General features: G+C 54.3%; 1 protein-coding gene across 3 annotated transcripts in view; it reads right to left on the bottom strand.

Annotated features, from left to right (window-relative positions):
• ZNF423 (zinc finger protein 423) overlaps nt 1-18,133 on the bottom strand; it is a 334,910-nt gene that overhangs the window by 156,545 nt on the left and 160,232 nt on the right. Inside the window, exon 1 of one of the 3 annotated variants that reach the window (XM_047836285.1) lies at nt 6,891-6,995. The exons of the other annotated variants lie outside the window; for them this stretch is intronic. The gene's annotated coding sequence lies outside the window, so the exon portion shown is untranslated. Of the gene's footprint in view, nt 1-6,890; nt 6,996-18,133 lie in introns of those variants that run through there. 3 annotated transcript variants of the gene reach the window in all.

Here is an 18,133-nt window from a genome sequence, read left to right as displayed (position 1 = left end):
TATGTGCTAAACATTTCTTGAGGATTTGCTCCATGTCACACATGTGGTCTCAATATTCACAATAGTCTGACAAATCATTACTGCCAACCCCATTTCACAGATGAGAAAATCAAGGCTTACAGAGATTAACACCTCCAGAGGCTTCCGGGTCAGAAATGGCAGAGCTGGGCCTTGACTATGGGTCACCTGACCTCAGAGTCTGTGCTCTTAGCCACGCTGAGATGCTTGTGTGTGAATCATCCCACCTATACCTGCGGGATAGAAACAGTGAGTGACACCAGCTCAGGAGCAAGAACATTTCCCCCATGGAGACGGCTTCACATAGAGCCCAGGCTGCATGCCCAGCCAAGAATCACTGGAGGAGGTCTGGACCATGTCTACATTCTCAGCCCAGACACCTCCACGGACAAGGCACGCACACAGTCCAGCCTCGAAGCACAGACCTACTGCTGAGGCTCAGTCCAATCCATCTTAGGCCCGGCTCAAAGGGTCAGCCCCCCAGCACTGGAGAGCCAACCGGCCTCCCAGCATCTGGAAGGACCGAGGCATCCCTCACCAAAGCACTCGCTCTCTTTGCACTGACCTGTGCCAGGTACCCTCTCGGCCACTCTGTAAGATAGCTACGAGCTTGGTTCCATTTTACAGAGGAGGACACTGAGGGTTGGAGAAACCACAGGGCTTGCTGTAACAGGCATTTCTGTTGCGCACAGCACAGCTCAGCCCTGGCACCTGGTTCAGCCACAGCTACAGTGGACGACTGGAGTCCCGAGCCTGAAGGTTCACCTCAAGTTTCCACCCCAGGTCTCCACCTCCAGGTCTCACTCCTGCTCAGCCTAGAGTCAGGGAGCCAGTGCCCCCTGGGATGGCCCTCAACTGAAGGGGGACCAGAGCCAGTGGCACCCTGCACATGCATGGAGATCCCGGCAGAATCGAGGCTGGGGTCTGCAGCACTGACCTAGACACCCCTCCCCAGAATGGACCTCTGCCCCTTCTGGCCTCAGTCTCTCTGTCTCCTATACCTGCTTCCTGGAAGCACCTCCCCATCATATAACCTGGACCCAAATCCCGGCCTCAGGCTCTGCATTCTGTCATGCTTACCTGAAGGGTGGCACCACATTCGGAAGCCAAGTCCGTTCAGCCCCTCAGCCCACCTTGTATCCTTGCCAGGGCTTGCCACGCTCAGGTCACCGAGAGGCCCCCTTCAAGACCTGTGCCCCGACACTATTACTTTGTCTCGCACTTGCCTTGAACTTGACAACCCTACCTACCCGAGGGTAATCCTGGATAACTGTCTTGACGAAATCATGGGTACGATGTTTTTGTGACACCCGTTAAGATAAGCATAATTACTCAGAAAAAGAAAAGAAAGAAAAGAAGTTCATGAATCACCTAAAGGTGGGCTGTGTATCCCTAAAAGTGGTTCAGGTCCTCACTGTGGAGCCCCTGCCGTAACCTAAGCTTCGCACAGGCCTGCAGCTCTCGGTGTGTCCCTCTCCCACCCCAGGCTGTGAGCCTCAGGGGCATGGCAAGCCTTCCCGGCTGCGTGTGCCCAGCACAGCACCTGGCCAGAGGCAGGCTCAGGACAAGAAGTGGACTGAGCCCCGCGGGGAGGGTAGAGCCCTAGGATCCTCGCTGATGTGCTGGTGCCAGAGACACAGCCACTCTGCGAGTCCCACTCACCCTTTATACTCATCCAAATGTACAACTCAGCAGAGAAAATTTCAATTTTCCCTGGATTTTCATGTTTCAGCCTCCAGAAAAATTGCCATCATGGGCTTTGTTACCAAGCTGTTGAGCCTCAATGACTGAAGGCTGCCCCAGCCCCGCCTGTGGTGGGAAGCAGATTAAAACAACCTGTCAGGACTGGGGAAGGCTCCAGAGGGGCAGCAGCAGGGAGGTGGCCACCTGGCCCAGGACCACAGTGAGAAAGAGGAGCCCCATGCAGCTGGCCTGGCACGTCAGGTTCACGCCCCCTAGAGGTGGGTATGTGGCCTGGGGGATTCCCCTGGGGGGTGGGGGTGGCGGGGGTAGGGCGCTCAAGTCCTGGATGTCACGATGGGGGTGCGTCCCCTGTTCCCTTCTTGGCATCATTGACCCTTCCCCTAGGTGTCCCTACACTGCCGCCTGCCCCCTGCTCCTGCTTTCTCAGACTGAATGGGCCTTCATCTGGCCTCATGCTGTGCCTACTCTAATGCATAGACTTGAAAATCATAAACTAGATTCACTGAGCACTTACTATCCGCCATGCTCATTTTTATGTTAATTATTTAGCTACTTAAAGTGTTGGTCATAAATGTTTTGCTTGTATTGATGCATTTTTTAATGTTTATTTATTTTTGAGAGAAAGAGAGAGCAAGTGGGGTAGGGGCAGAGAGAGAGGGAGACAGAGAATCCGAAGCAGGCTCCTTGCTGTTAGCGCAACACCCGACATGGGGCTCGAACTCACGAACCGTGAGATCACGACCTGAGACAAAGTCGGATGCTCAACTGACTGAGCCACCCAGGCGCCCCTGTATTGATGCATTTAAACCACATATAATCTTTTCACCAGACACACTCTACAGATGAGGAACCGGAGGCTCAGACTGCTGAAACAGACCTCAGGACTGACCAGCTAACCACTCACTGTGCATGTGGGAACAGTGAGGCCCTTGACATCTGAGAAGGGACTTTTGCCCCAAGACGAAATCCTGGAGAGCCAGCAGGATCACCCTGAGAGCCACGACATCCTCCTCCCAGGGTGACATCTGGAAAGGGGGTGGGGGGCGACACTGCCCCCAACCCAGCTCAGGTGAATGGCATCCTTGAGGGTAGTGTTAGGCCCACTGCCAGCCCGGGGCCACCGTCCCCAGCAGGGCTGGGTACCAGCTCATCTCAGTGCTGGACACAGAGTAGGCCCCATGAAGGAATGAATCAATGACAAGAGTTTCCACACTACATCTGAATAGTACTTCCCACATCATTGTTCATCTTCCACAAATGTTATTGGGGTTTCCCCACAGGTGCACTTGGCTTAGAGCTGCCTAGAGACAACTCCAAAAAGCCTCACATCTCTGGATCCCTGGGAGCCTCCACAAGGTGCCCGGTGATAACTATCTGCTTGATAATTGAATGAATGAATGAATGAATGAATGAATGTCGGATGGATAGATGGATGGGTGGATGATGGACAAAATATTGAAGCCCCAGGACTTGGGCTAAAGAGGGCACTTTCTGGGGCACCTGAGTGGCTCAGGTCATGATCCCATGGTCATGGGATCGAGCCCCACATCAGGCACCACACTGAGCATGGAGCCTGCTTCAGATTCTCTCTTTCCCTCTGCCCCTCTCCCCTGCTCATGTGTGCTTTCTCTCTAAAAGACAAATAAATAAAATAAAATAAAATAAAATAAAATAAAATAAAATAAAATAAAATAAAATAAAGAGGTCACTTCCTAACTGATGTGTTCCTAACTGTGGTACAAATGAATACCTGAATAAGAGAATGAATGAATGAATGAACGAATGACAAAGCTAATCACAGAGAAGGTGCAAGGAGCCACTCGAGGAGGCTCCTGTCAGATGGAAGCCAGGGGTGGTGGGGTAGAGGCTCCAGCTGGAAGCCAAGGAGTTAATGAGCTTGACCACTAGCTTGACCACCTAGGCCCAGAGGGGCTGCCCCCTGCAGAGCCTGTCCAGTGTTACTGAGGTCCCTGGGGTGTCCGCACATCGTGGCAGAATGCAATTATTCCAGTCTCTAGTGCGGCAGGCATTTGTCATTCTTTTATTTGAAAGAACCTCTTGGAACCAGGGGGAGAGCAAGGGTGCAGGGAGGGGCTGGGGGGGGGGGGTGCAAGGATGGAGGCAGAGCTCAGCTACCCTGCCTCAGCCTGCATCCCTGGAGGACTGGCATTACAACAAAGGAGATGCCGGGAGTAGAGGGGAGGTAAGAATTGGGGTGGGGGTGGGGGGTCTCCTATTTATTTAGACCAGAGCAGAACACGTGGTTAGACTTAATAAGATAATAGGCTGAGATTTCACGTTCTTGAAGGTACAGGCTCAGTAATGTGATCTGGGGGGGGGGGGAGGCATTTGTGTCTGGTAAAACCCCTCCAATGGTCGCCTCTTTCCACACAACACAATGGAGGCTGGGGCTGAGGGCGAGGGTGCGTGTGTGGGCACGCGTGCACACACACCCACCACATGCCCACACATGTATGAATGTGCGCACATGTCTTCCCCACCAAGGACCTCCAAAACCTTCCCACTAACTACCAAACACCCGCAAACCAGTGTGCCCTCCCATTAGGAACACACAGTCAAGCAGTCTCCCTCCCAAGTTTTTCTGGGAGGAGGTCACGCCAGCCAAGCACATGTAGGTGTCACCCCTTCCCAGACACCATTACCCTGGATTTCCCCTTCCCTGCAGCCCAAAGGGGCCAACAACTAAAAGTGATCACTTCCTACTCATTTTAGGAAACTCCTTGCATTCACTGTTTCATTCATTCATTCTCCAAATATTTACTGAGCACCTACTCTGTGCCAGGCTGTCTAAACATGCTGGGGCAGCCAACACACCCAGTGAAACCCCACTCCATGAAGCCTGCATTCCAGGAGCATCAGGCCCACACCCAGGAATGCTCCGGAACCAAGACAGCCTGGGTTCACATCTCAGCTCCACCACTGACCAGCTGTGTTCCTGAACTTCTCTCGGCCTCCTCTGGTTGTGGTGGGGATGACATCAGATAATCCAGGTTAAGCACTTTGGCCCAGGGCCGGGCACACAGGAAATACTCCATGAACATATCACTGCGTATCGTTTCCAGACCTGGGGCAGCAGGAGTGGAGGCTGCCAGGAAGCCCCTGGCTCACCGCACGGCTTCCTCGGTGAGCCCTACTGCCCACTCCCAGTTTGCTCATCCCAAGAGCATCCTTAATTTCCTAGGTGCTCACACACCCCTGGGTCTGGGACAAACATGTGACAGAGAGAGCCGAACCCACATCTTACCACTGAGCCCATCACAAAACCCCAAAATAGAAAAGCCTCCAAGGGGACACAATCCACGCTGAAACCAGTACTTAAATCCCTCTGCAACAAGGTCTGTCCCCTTGGTGGGGAACTCATTCCCTCCTCAGCTTCCTTAGCAAGAAGAAAGAATGTCAACGTAAGTCCTAAGGGAGGACCTGCTGACCGCCTCTTAGGGACAGGAATAACAGGATTCTCCAATACCCACTGTCCTCCAAGAAGAGAGAGAAACAGTCATCTGTTACATGGCGGCCATTTTTTTAAATGACATTGCAATTTACATTTGTCTAATTCCTTCAATAAATACTACCAAGTGCCCATTCTAACCAGCCCCGTTCCAGGCTGGAAGCATGACAAAGTCCTTGCCCTCAGAGAGCCTATGGTGTGATGAGAGAAGACTGGTAATAAAGCAATAAATCATCTATAATAAGTCAAGTGGCACAATGAAGAAATGTGGAGCAGGATGGGTGAGGTGCCACTCTAGACAGGCGACAAGGTGATACTTGAGCAGAGACCTGGAGCAAGCAAGGAAGCAAGCCAGGGTGAAGTCTGAAGGAAAAGCATTGCAGGCAAGGGGACTAGCAGGTGCAAAAGCCCAGAAGCTGGAGGAGGCTAACTTGGGTACATTCCAAATCTGCGTTCTCTGAGATGCCAACACGAGGCTGAGACTGAAGGCACTTGTCCTGCCCTCAGAGATCACGGGCTGAGCTACTCATTCCCACAGGGACCTAAAGTCCAACCCCACATTGACTCACTGTGTGACCTGATGCCGGTCTCTCAACCTCTCTGATCCTGGTTTCTTTCGGCAACGGCTACTTGGGGCTGAGCATCCTCCAAGAAGGCACTGCCCCTGGGGTCCTCCCCAGTCTGCCGCTCTGTGCAAAACACACCAACCATTCTCCTCTACCCCATGGCGCCATCCTCACACCCGCGCCAGCAACGCCACGCAGGATTGGTACTCCTGCCAAAATAGCTATTAACCCAGTAGCCAATAATAACACGTTATCCTATCAATTTGCTTCTGAAACGCTGTGTAATTGCAGAACCCAAGTTTGCCACCTCGGTAGCTTGGTTACGACATAAACAGAAAGAAACTCACCAGTTCCTTCCCCAGGAGAACAAGTGGTTGGCCACGACAAACACCCACTTACCACCCAGTCCCCCCACCCCACGGGCCCCCACGGAATCCATCAGGAATCCTGGTCTGCTGATCAATAGTCCGGAGACTTGTCTCCCTGTGCTCTTGGCATGTTATCTCTGTGTTGGAGAGGAGACCAAAGCCTGGGAGGTGATGGCTCGGGGCCATGCTGGCTTTGTGGGTGGCAAGGTCGGGCCCAGAAGCCAGCACGCCGGCAGCCTCCCGGCTCCTGGCTAGAAACCACATGGCAGGAGAAGAGGGGCAGACGTGGGCGGAGGGGGGAGGGAAGGCGGGGAGAGCCTAGGCACCTAGGGGCCAGCAGGCGCTCAGGGTTACACCAGCCCAAGGGACACACCGACCATCATCAGAGACAGACCCAAGCCAGGCCTCCACACAGGAGACAGAGAGGCCAGGAGGCCACCGGGTGGGGCAGGGAGAGAAGGGCAGGGGAACGAAAAGAAAGCTGCGCCAGACCCAGAACTCAGGGTGCTCCCCGAGGAGCCCCCGGCCCCTGACGATGCAGGGCCCGACTCGGATCTGACACACCACCACCGATGCCTCCTAGGCCCTCACTTTTCGTCGTCCACTCCAGGAAAAGTTTCCTTCCTTCTGGATTAGATTCCACTCTGAGCGAACATTCCGCTTCCCAGCGAGCTGGAGCCTCTAATGGGACTCTTGGCGGTCAGTACAGACACCAACTGGCCTGTTTTATTCATTCTTCCCCTCCAACCCCACCCCTCCGCTTACCTCTCCCCCTGCTCACCAGGGCACCCCAGGACAAGTTGGTGGATGCCCTTGTTCCCGGCACCCAGCGGCAGGGCAGCTGAGGCTAGAGAGGCGCTTCCCGCTGCCCCACTGGTGACCTCAGCCCCAGGACACATCCCCACCCTCGGCCTCAGCCGGGAAAGGATGGGTCGAAAGTGTGCTGCTCCAGCCGCGGTGCTTGGCGGAGCCTCCAGCAAGTGGGGAGAGGAAGGGCCTCGGGGAGGGTGGGGAGGAGGAGGCAGAGGAGGCCAAAGGCTCGGCCACTCAGCCAGATGTTGACCCAGTTGAGGGCCCCAGGCCCCAGGGGCGCCGGGAAGCTCTGGCTCCCCACCTCCCACCCCCCGCCGCCAGCTCCAGAATTCTTGCAGAGAGGGGGGCCCGGGACAGCACCGCTCCCATGCCTGTCCCTGAGGTTGGGGTTAAAGAAGGAACACAGAGAGACGCTCAGGGGTTGCCAGGACAGGGTGGGGGACAGCCCCTCAGGGGCCCCTGGGTGGGGTGGGTGGGGTGCCGTCTGCGGGAAGGAGCTCTCAGCAAATGGAAACCAGGCCTCGGAAACTGGCCGGACCACAGCCACTGCACAGCTCCAGGGGAAACCCCGCTGCTCGCTCAAAGGTGCCCCAACCCAGCAAAAGATGGTGTTAAAAATGAAAGGGCAGGGAGGGGGTCAGGCAGCTTAGGAAAGATTAGGGGGTGACAGCTGGAGGCACCCACACAGGCCCTCCTGTTCTGTGCTCTGAACACCCTTCATTGTTGGCACACTGGCCCCCAAGGCCTGCTTGCCTGTGAGTGTTGTAAAAAGTCAACTCCCGGAGCAATTACCCCCCTCTGCTTCCCTCCGTGGGGCCTTCACTCAGGTTTCCAGCAGCGTTGAGCTGAGCTGTGTCCGGGGCCTGGGGCTCAGGCTCACAATGGGCCAGGCAAGCATGAGTCCCCAGCTCCCACGACATTCATTTTGGGGATCCAGCCCTCAACGCTGAATCCTCACTGCACATGAGTGAGGAAGAGAGATCGGGGGGGTGAGGAGGTGGCCCGGGGCCCCACGGCTACGGCTGACCGTCAGGGATCAGTGGGACCCCTGGGCCCTGACATCAAGAGCTTGGGGTCTAGCAGACTTCAGTGATTGTAAATGCCATCTACCCATTCACTCACTCATTCAGTCACTCATTCGATCGCTGGTTAGGTTATTCGACAGAAGTTGGTGATGAGCTTCTGACCCACCAGGCACTTCAGAGCTTGGGATGCAAGGCGAATAGGCAGGCACAGCTCTTGCCCCACAGGCTTCGTGCAGGAGGCAGAGGTCCTACAATCTGTGATCCTTGCTACAACTAGAGAAGTCCCGTGAGGGAAAGGGGCTTCCTAGAACAAGGGAGCTAGAGAATCAGCCAAGGGAAGGAAGCAGGGATGCAAAGAGAGGCTCAAGTAGCAGCACAGCATGTGCAAAGGCCTGAGGTGGGACTGAAGTCTGTGGTCGCTTCCATCAAACCTCTGCCCCTCAGCCAGCTCCTCACTCTCAGCAAAGGTGGGCGGCCTGAGCCCCGCCCCAGCTCACAGACTCGGGGAGCCCCCCAATGGCACCTCTAGCCACTACGCCCATACTGGAGCATGGCTTTCCCAGCCAAAGTTCTTGTTAAAAATGTTTCATATGTTTATTTTTAAAAGGGGGGGGGGGGATGGAAAGAGAAAAGGGAGTCCTGAAGGTCTTTTTCTTTCCAGAAAAAAAAAAAATTTAATAAATAAATAAAACCTCAGGAAAAGGGCATGGAAAGGCCTCTGCATCTGTAACCGCTGAACAAATGAAAATTAGCTCATTTAATCAGCTCCTCATGGCCTGGCTGTCCCGAGTGGGCCCCGGAACACAGCGAACTTCACAGCAGAAACTCGCCAGCCAATGTCAGTTTATCCTACAACAAAGGGATTTTCTAAATAGCGCGATCAAAACGCAGTGAAGGCCGCGGAGAGCTGGGGACCCAGAACTCGACCCCCCAGATCCTGGTGGGCCCCCACCTCCCAGCTTCATCCCTTTGAATGGAATTGTTCTTTTGGCTTTTGTTCTAATTATCTAAACATGTGTGTAACTCTGTTCTACAAAGACTGTTTTAACCGGCAAAGAGGGTAACGCCAGCATCCCCTCCCCATCCACTGCTGCGGCCCCTGCCCCAAGCCCCACACCATCGACCCCTCCCCCTCGCCCACCACCACCAGCCTCCAACCCACGCATAAACACACACGCACAGACGCCCGCACACACCGTGCTCATACCACACACGGAATTACACACACACGCAGTTCTGCACACGGTCACACGGTCACACGGTCACACGCAGTTACATACGCATAGTTACACACGCACAGTTGCACGCACGCACAGTCACACACAGGCACAGTTACCTCCACCACACGCAGGCACACAATACACACAGCTCTGCAGTTCCTGCCTAACAGCTGGAGGTGGGGGAGGCGCAGCTCGCCAGACCCCCAGGGAGGGCCGCTGTGCACACACCTGAGGCCCAGGCTGGTAGCAAGGACTCTTATTTCCCCGGAGTACTTTTTCCACGCAACTTGCCACCTGGGCTAAGTCATTAGGGCAACTGAGGAGGGGGGAGCAAAAGGCCACGGAAGGGGAGCGGGGGGCCAAGGGGAAAAAAGGCACGGGGGTACACGAGGCCACGGTGAGCACGAGCCAGTGGCCGCTCCCGGGCTCCACCACCAGTGCTGGGCTCACCTTCCCTTCCCAGTCAGCCCACCTGCAGTGTGTCCAAGCCCTAGGTGCCCAGTCCCGCGGGGAAACAAGGCAGGCCGGATTCAAGTCTCGGCTCTAGCCCTCACCAGCTCGGAGACCTCGCCTCCCCTTCTGTGAAATGGGAAACGACGGCAGCCTCGCAGAACGGTCGTGTTGATTAGAGATGCAGGCTGCATAAAAGTTTGTGCTGGTCCCGTTTGTACGTGCGGACACAGAGGCCCAGAAGGACGGTCACACACACACAGGATCGGTGACACAACCAGATGACAGCCAGTTGTTCGGTAGCTTTCAATTTCTTACCCAATCCTAATCCCCAGTGTGAAGAAGGGGAACTGAAAGAAAGAAAGAAAGAAAGAAAGAAAGAAAGAAAGAAAGAAAGAAAGAAAGAAAGCAAGCAAGCAGGGTGTGAGGAGCAACCGACCAGGATGATGGGAACGTCCAGAAGGTTTCTGACCCAGTCTGACGACATTTTCCAAACGCCTTCTCTATCTGATTTTCACAGTAACACCCTGGCTGAGTGCAGTTATTATTCCCAGGCCACAGACATGGAGACTGAGGCTGAGAGGGCTGAGAAGCCGAGGCTGGTGTCGCGGCGGGGGGTGGGTGGGATGGGGGGTAGGGGGCAAGTGGGCGAGCAGGCTGGCAACGGAGCCTGCTGGGCTCGAAGCTGCACACTTGTGCCCTGGCCAACTGCGTTGCCCAGCCTGCTCTGCAAACTGCAAGCTTTCCTCTGGCAGGACTCCTGCTCGGGGCTGGGGCTGGGGAGCAGGAGGAAATCCCACCCAAGGAACTCTTACGGTGCACAGGGGCCAGCAGCTTCCCTCTGGCTCCCAGGGGTACAAGAGCCACAGACCACCCAACCCAGACCCAGGAGGAGACCCAGACCCTTTCCCACACAGTGGCTCTCAAAGGCCTTAATACCCCACACCTCAGTGCTGGGGAGGCGGTAGGCAGGGACTCATTTCCATTTCAGACTTGGAAACCGAGGTCCACAAGTGGTAGGTGTGGATGGCTCCAGGGGCCACAGCCTTCGGGCCAGCTCTCAATGGGAACAGAGTCTGCGATTTCTGAGTCCTCCCAGGCTGGCAGGCCAGCCAAGACTGAGTCAAGTGGCAGGAGACTCAGAGTCACCTGAGGTAGCCTTGGTATGGGCAGGGGGACCTGGGGAAACAGCTCCTTTGCTAGCTCATCAATGTCTGCAGATCCCACATCCTGCAGGTTCCCCCAGCCGTGCCCCCAACAAGCACTAGGCCACAGGAGGAAAGAAGCATAGGCAGTGGAGGTTAAGTGCATGGACTTGGATTGAATCTCGACCCTGTCACCTACGTGCTGTGTGACCTAGGGAAAGTAACCTCCCCTCTCTGAGCCACAAACCTCAACTGTAAAATGAAGACAGTAACAATGGATGCCTCCCTCCCGGACTTGAGGGTTGAAGGGGACGATGCCTGGGAAGTATTTAGCTCACTGCCTGCCCCAGCTCCCCAAATGGGAGCCCTCAGTAAGCACGGGGAATAGGGCAGGAAAAGTGAAGAACGCTCTCAAATCTACCTCATCTCCCCCATAGGCTTCCCTAGAGGCCCAGGCCATCACACCCAGTGGGCAGAATTCCTTCTTCTCTCAGACTCAGGAGGATGGTTACCCCGATAGACTCCTTGTAGGCTCACACTCCACTCAGCTCTCCCTGAACCAGCCCAGCAGGCAGCTGATGGGGCAGCTCAGAGCATGTGGAGTGGCCAGGCAGACCTAAGAGGGTGCAGAACCTTCCTTACAGTGTCTGGGCCCAGGAGGCAGGAGCTGGACCCGGAAACCCCTCAGAGAGCCCCAAACTTCACTCTTACTAGAAGGATTCAGAAGAGAATCACAGAAGGAATCAGTGGTGGTGTTGTCACCCCCCACCCTGGCCATGTCACCCCACACACAGAAGCCTGGCTGGTCTTGCTGGCCTGCTCCTAGGCCACGTGGCCCTATCCAGCCTCGCTCCTGCTCTGAGACTCAGTTTCCACTCACTGGGGCAGCAGTGAGGGTCAGGGGAGGGCGTGGCTGTGAAATGCTCTGTAAATGCAAGGTGCCCTGGCCACAGGCAGGCTGACTGGGCACAACTGGGTAGGAAGTGGAGGAGATACCAAGGGCAAGCTCGACCCGCCTTCTCCCCTAAATCCGGGCAGTGGCCACAAGAAGAAAAGAGGCTCACCCTGGAGCTGGGTGAGCCCCCACCCGCCACGGCGGGAACCCCAGAATGCAGGCAGCGGCTGCTGCCACTGGGCAGCGACCTCCTTTCTCTCCAGCACAGAGAGGAGTGGCCACCCGACATGGCTCACGGCGCATAGTAGGTGTCATCGACTGGCTGACATCTTGCTTTTACAAAACACCAGTGCAGACGCTCACAGATCACAGCCAGGGAGAAAATGATTGCTCGAAAAGAAAGTGGACTGTGTCTGTGCTTGTCAAGCTCCAGCAGTTGGCCCCGTGAGGCATCAGACCCCTCGGTGCCATGGCCCAGGAAGGGTGAGAGGGGGGATCTGCCCACTTCACAGGCCACCAAGGGCTGTCCCCACCTGTCCGAGTGCCCACAGACAGGCTCCTTCCGAGGCCTGTGGGAGGCACAGGGACACAGAGTCAGGCGCCCTGATTTCCAGTCCCGGCTCACTTCTGCCCCTATGCCGTCCCCAACAAGGGACTTCCTCTGTCCAGGACCCAGTTTCCCCAAGTGCTCCAACTCCCTCTGCCCCAAATGCTGGGAAACAGAGTGAAATGGCACACTGCCTCACTCTGAGCCAACAGAGGCTACAATTAATCTGAGGCAGGGATTTTCCTAATTGCGGAGTTTTACAACCCAAACAGAAAAGAGAAGTACAGCTAGCTGAAATGCTGGCTTGAGGCAAGACATTTAAAGCATCTTTTTAAAAAGTCGGTGTGGTATGAACAAAATTGCTCCTAGAGGACATGAACAGAGTCTTTGCCCAAAAGAGAGTGTCCAGCTCCCTTAGGGGTCAGGCCAGAAACACTGGGAGGCAAACATCTCAAAAGAGATGTCTTATTGGGGGGCAGAGGGTCAAAAATAAATATATAAATAAGGGAGGCTCACCTCCGATTTTCCTAATTGCCTTCCTTTGCAGGCAGATGTGATTCTACACCCCACAGCCCCTCTGGAAGTTTGTGTCGGAGCCAACAGGATTCCCATGACCAGGAAAGCCAAGCATCCCTCGCTAGCTGGACCCAGCCACCCAAGGGGAGCGGAGAAATGGTGTCAGCATGCACTGGGTGGTGCCCCTCCAACACAAGGATGCCTGCCCCCTGGAAAGGCAGGACAGGCTTGGCAGCAACCACGTCTGAAGCAGACAAAAACCACGGGCATCGAATTCCAAGGTCAACCCCCAGGGCCCGGCCAGGCGTTGGCCCTTCCTCCATGTCCCAAGTACAAATCAACCTGCTATGAGGCACCCCACGTCCTGCCCAGGAGGAATGAGACCGTGGATACGCACACATGCACGCGCTTCCCGGGACAGCTTAAAGGCAAATGAAGGGCCCCACCCTGCACAGCCGAGAGACAGGAAGGAAGGAAAAGGCAGCTCGGTGGGGTCAGAGGGCATCTCCACCTAATGTCTACCGCGCATGACCGTGTGAGTCTCCCCAGACGCCTTGCGTTTGCCAGTCCACGACCCCTGCCCTAAAACCTCAAAGCCAAATGTGTTCCAGAATTCAGGCTTTTTCAGCTTCTAGAAAGGTAATACAGTGGATTTCCTGAGTCTCTGGGAGCACCTCAGAAGCAATGAAGCATACTGATGTCAGCAGCAAACAGATATTCACCAACGTAACTTAAATAAAGGCTATAAATAGCTTCACATCAGCCAGGTCATATTTTGCTGCCAAATGAGCTACCAAAAAGAAAACAAATTTCAGATTTCAGGCTTTCTGAAATTGAGGACTGTCAATAAGGGACATATGGAACTACACTGTCTCTTTAATCTTCCCAGTGACCGCACAGGGGAGGAAGTTAAGAAGTACTTTCCCTGCAGTCACACAGCACGACTATGGGGGCCCCATGGCCTGAGGGGCTGTGCGCTCGCCCAAGAGTGTCCTGTAGTTGCCCAAAGTACTGAACCGCAGTTTAAGAGCTTCCTGAAGAAACACTCAAGCATCTGTGCCTGACCCCACAGCGTCCACAGCCCACACCGCCACATGTGCGGTGTTCAGGCCAATCCCCGCCAGGAGGCGCCCTTCAGACCCACACAGACCCAGGTGGCGTCCCCACACCTGCCTGGGCCCTTTCAGGAGCCCAGAAGCCCAGGGGTGGATTTCCACCAGCAGGTGAGGCTCTCTGCTCCGCCCTGATGCCCAGGTAATTACTCCCCACCTGACACGGTCTGCACAGATTATTTTACCTACAACAAATACGTTCGGCACATCCCCAGTCTGGGAGAACAGGCACAGGTAATCCCATCTGACGGAGGCCAGGGGTTTCCAGCAGGACTCCCGGAGGGCTGGGACCCCATCCTGTCCAAAAGATGTGGGAACCCAACTCTTCGGACGTACTCCTGGTCATCCCTAACGTCCCTTCCTCGGCAGGTTCTCTTAACTGCAGGGAAAGACTGTGGCATGGGCAAAATCCTGATGCTTCACTACCAAGCAATCATACCAATAACTTCATAGGCATTAAGACACTCCCACCAGCCAGAGCAGCAGCGTCCAGCCCTACCAGACATCACCCTGGACCATGACCTTGTTAAGGAGAAGTCCAGCATTGAGAAAAACGTCCAGCTGCAGTGCTGGCCCATGCTGTCACTGCTCTGATTTCTAATTAGAACTTGAAGCAGGCGCCTTTCTTCAGAAACCCAATAAGACAGAAGCATCAGGTCGACGGCTCCAAACGTGGGTACACGTGTGTGCACACATACATGCCCACGCACACCATGCACGCATGCACACGCTCTGCTTCCTACCTTTGCTGCAAATCCCACACTAACACCGGTGAGGACTCACCAAGTTCTGGGCACTGTGTGTGGCCAAGGAGGAACCCAGAACTCTACATCCAGGGTTTATTCTCTGGAGGAGAATAAGAAAAATGCACAAACCAAGGCAGACTATGGTGGGACCACAAAAGGGTCCTCATCAGGTCCAGAATGCCCAGTTGTGGGTGGCCTATGTGGGACACCAAGAGGCAGATACATCTTGTGTTAGGTCTTCATTTACGGTAAAAAATTAAAGGTCAAGGAGAGGGTAGAAAGAGCGTTCTGGGCAGAGGAAATAGCAAGAGCAAAGGCAAGAAAAGGCAGCTAACATGTTAATGGAAATTTTTCCAGTTGATAGATAATAGGTAAATGTGGATACAATGGGAGTTCCATTATGTGCACTTTTAACTTATGCGAATTTAGCTATTCGTTCAGCAAAAGACGGAGAAATGGCTGTTTAAATAATGTCTGTGATTCCCTGGTATTTCCCTCCATGAGCAGGTGTCCGGGAGGAGTATGAAATGAGGAAAGAACTTTGCTTTTCCTTCCACCATTTATGTTCCATTGGCCTCTCCCGCTGCAAGGGTCTCGGCATGCCTAGGGACTTCTAGTGTGTGTGTGCACGATGCATAGAGTGTTCTTGGGTGACTGGTAGCCCAGTTTATGCCTCCACAAGGGTCTGTGATTCTGGCCATGTGTAAATGACAAACTGCAGCTGACACGTACACGTACGTTGTCCACTTTATGAGTAAGGAGAATGAGGCTCCCAGACGTGACATCACTCTGCTGGAATCATGAAACCAGTAAGGGACCCAGACTACACCTGACCCCACGCAGTGCGGCCCCAGAGCCCACCCCCTGAATCACTAGGAGAGAGATGTGAACACAGCTGTATTTCAGCGAAATAACCAGGCAGGAGCCTTTCAGTGAAATGGGACGAAAAAAAAGCAAAGGCCAGAGGCCCAGTGAGGAAGCCACTGCAGCAACCCCCCTCCAGAGGAGCTAAGGGGTGGACTGTAGCAATGGGTGGCACTCCCAGTCTTGGAACAGACTGGAGGGCCTGGCAGGGGTGCTCTGGAGAGGAAGTCCAGCACTTGAGAGGTTTTCTGTAATAACTCCAACCTGTGAGCTCCTGGCGGCCAAGGGGTCTTGGGAAGGGACAGCCCCAACCCTTCCCATCCTTCATCACCTCCTTCCCCCCACCCCTCTCTACCACCCCAAGAAGCCCTAGCAAGACCATCTTTCCCACCACCCAATGGGACAGGATGGTGGGTAGACAACTGGAAAAGCACTGAAAGTGGAGGGTGAGGCCCAACACCTGTGGTGTGTATTCGTCTGCTCCCAAAATGATGCAATGCATTTCTTCACACCAGCATCACAGGGTTGTGGAGAGAGTACCAGGAACAAAATCAAAACTTCCAAGTAGTCTACCAGCATGCTGTGAGACTCTGGAGACATCACTTAACCTCTCTGAGCCTTGGTCTCCTCTATCATCTGTTGATTCATCCATGCAACAAACACATACAGAGGCCCCATTATATGCCAGGTGCTGGGGTAGAATAGAGGTCAGTCAGCCAAGCTTGAGTGGTTCAGGGGTCCAAAGCCTGCATGGATGCATGTCAGGAGTTGCACGCTCCCACCCATGTGCTGGAACCATTACCCTGGCCACCTTTGACTAGAAGAGGAAGAGTGTTGGGAATTCTAGAGAGTTGAGCCACTCCCAGGATGCCCTGCCTGCCGGGCCTGCCGCCCCACCACTCCACGGTACCATCAGCCCAGACCGGGCCCATGGAAACTCAGGAGCCTGGCTGCCACGGCCTCCGCCACCACGGCTGCCACCGCCCCGCCCCCCTCCAGCTGCCTTTGAGCCTGCTGCCGCCGCTGCTCATTTCCAGGCAAATGTTCTAGTTAATTAAAACACACCCAAGTGCTCACACTCACATGAAGCCAAGCTACAAAATCGGCTCTACCAACAGCAGCTTCTCTCCTCCTGCCCGGGATCCACACAGGCAAGGGAGGTTTCCAAAGCTGTTGCTCCTGGCACCAAGGCTATGCTCAGGCGATCCTACAGTGCACACACATGTTCATGCACACATACACATACACGAGTGTTCCACACAAATCTGTGTGCAGGTGTGTGACACATATGCCCATGGACACGTGCGTGCACACACTCACACACACCACAGTGCGCCCTCCTCCAGGCAGTCTTCTCCAGCTACTTTGGCCCTCCAGCTCTGAACGTTAGCCAAGATTAGTAAATAAACACTTGCAGCACAAGGGAATTAATGACTTAACAAATGAATCAATTGATTATTGATGCAGTCAGCAAACGGGAACAGCACAGCCCTGGCCCCTGGCCCAATGTCGTATGCTCACTGGATCTACAGAACAGACTGAATTCCCCAGGGAACAGGAAATGCAGGTGCACTGGGAACGGGGTTGACCTCTTGTCCTTCCACCTATGCTGTGGAGCTCCGCCAGGCACTAAGAGGGACACATACACATGCAGGTGCGTGTGCACCTGTGATGTGCACTGGTGCATGTAACCAGAAAACTCCCCTTCCCAGATCTGGACATCTTTAACCACCAGTAGCTGGCAGGAGAGGGCCCTGGGCATTGTGGCCAGGAGATGGAAAGCAATCCCTTCAATGGGATCCAGCTCCCAGAAGGGAAGCAGAGCGTGTCTGATGGTCCACTGGACCTCCTGGCCTTCTTGGCCTAAGACAGATACATAGCCATCGCAAGGCACAAGGCAGGTGACTCTAGGTGATAAAATAGCCAAGAGAAAACAGCTAGCCATCCTGCCCCAGCAAGCATTTCTCACACACTCCACGTCCACCATGACCAGCAAGATGGTAGGAGCCATGAACAATCATATTCTTGACAAGCATTTGACACCCATGCAAGAATCCAGCCACTCACAGCCCCAGATAAGGCACGGCAAGGATTTCCATTTATGGAGATGGGGGGGAGCTGTGCTGGGCACCTCAAGCTATATCACACAGACAACTGACCTCTAACTCATGCTGTGGGGCTGGTAAAGTTTTCTGCAGAGAGCGAAAGACGCGGGAATGGATATTTACAAAGCAGTAGAGTCAGTGGACTCGGAGACATCCCTGTCACCCACTCAAAAGGCAGTCTTGCACCAGCAGCTCAGCACTGCCTGCGAGTTTGAAAGAAATGCAGAATTTCAGGCCCCACCTGGACCTGCCGACACAGAATCTGCATTTTAACACATTCCATTAGTAACTGTGATTATTCAAGAATGAAATGAAAATTTTTTTCTTCGAATTTATGTCTTTTACTTTTCAAAAGCCACTAAGCTGTTAGGACATATTGTCCAGTTATTTGGGCCTGATGACTTTAACTTAGGTATTTCTTTTGGCTTAGGGGTGCCCAGAAAAAACACCAAGGTGTCATGAACCAAGAAAGTTGGGAGCCTCTGAACTCTGTATGAGGCATGGTCTAGGTGACGTGGACACAGCTGAGAATAAGACAAAGTCTGTGTCCTCATGGAACTGACAGTCTGG

Source organism: Prionailurus viverrinus, chromosome E2 (genome assembly GCF_022837055.1).
Source record: "Prionailurus viverrinus isolate Anna chromosome E2, UM_Priviv_1.0, whole genome shotgun sequence".
In the NCBI taxonomy this organism is placed as follows: domain Eukaryota; kingdom Metazoa; phylum Chordata; class Mammalia; order Carnivora; family Felidae; genus Prionailurus; species Prionailurus viverrinus.
Note: the sequence above shows the minus strand (reverse complement) of the source record. Positions and strands in the feature narration are given on the sequence as shown.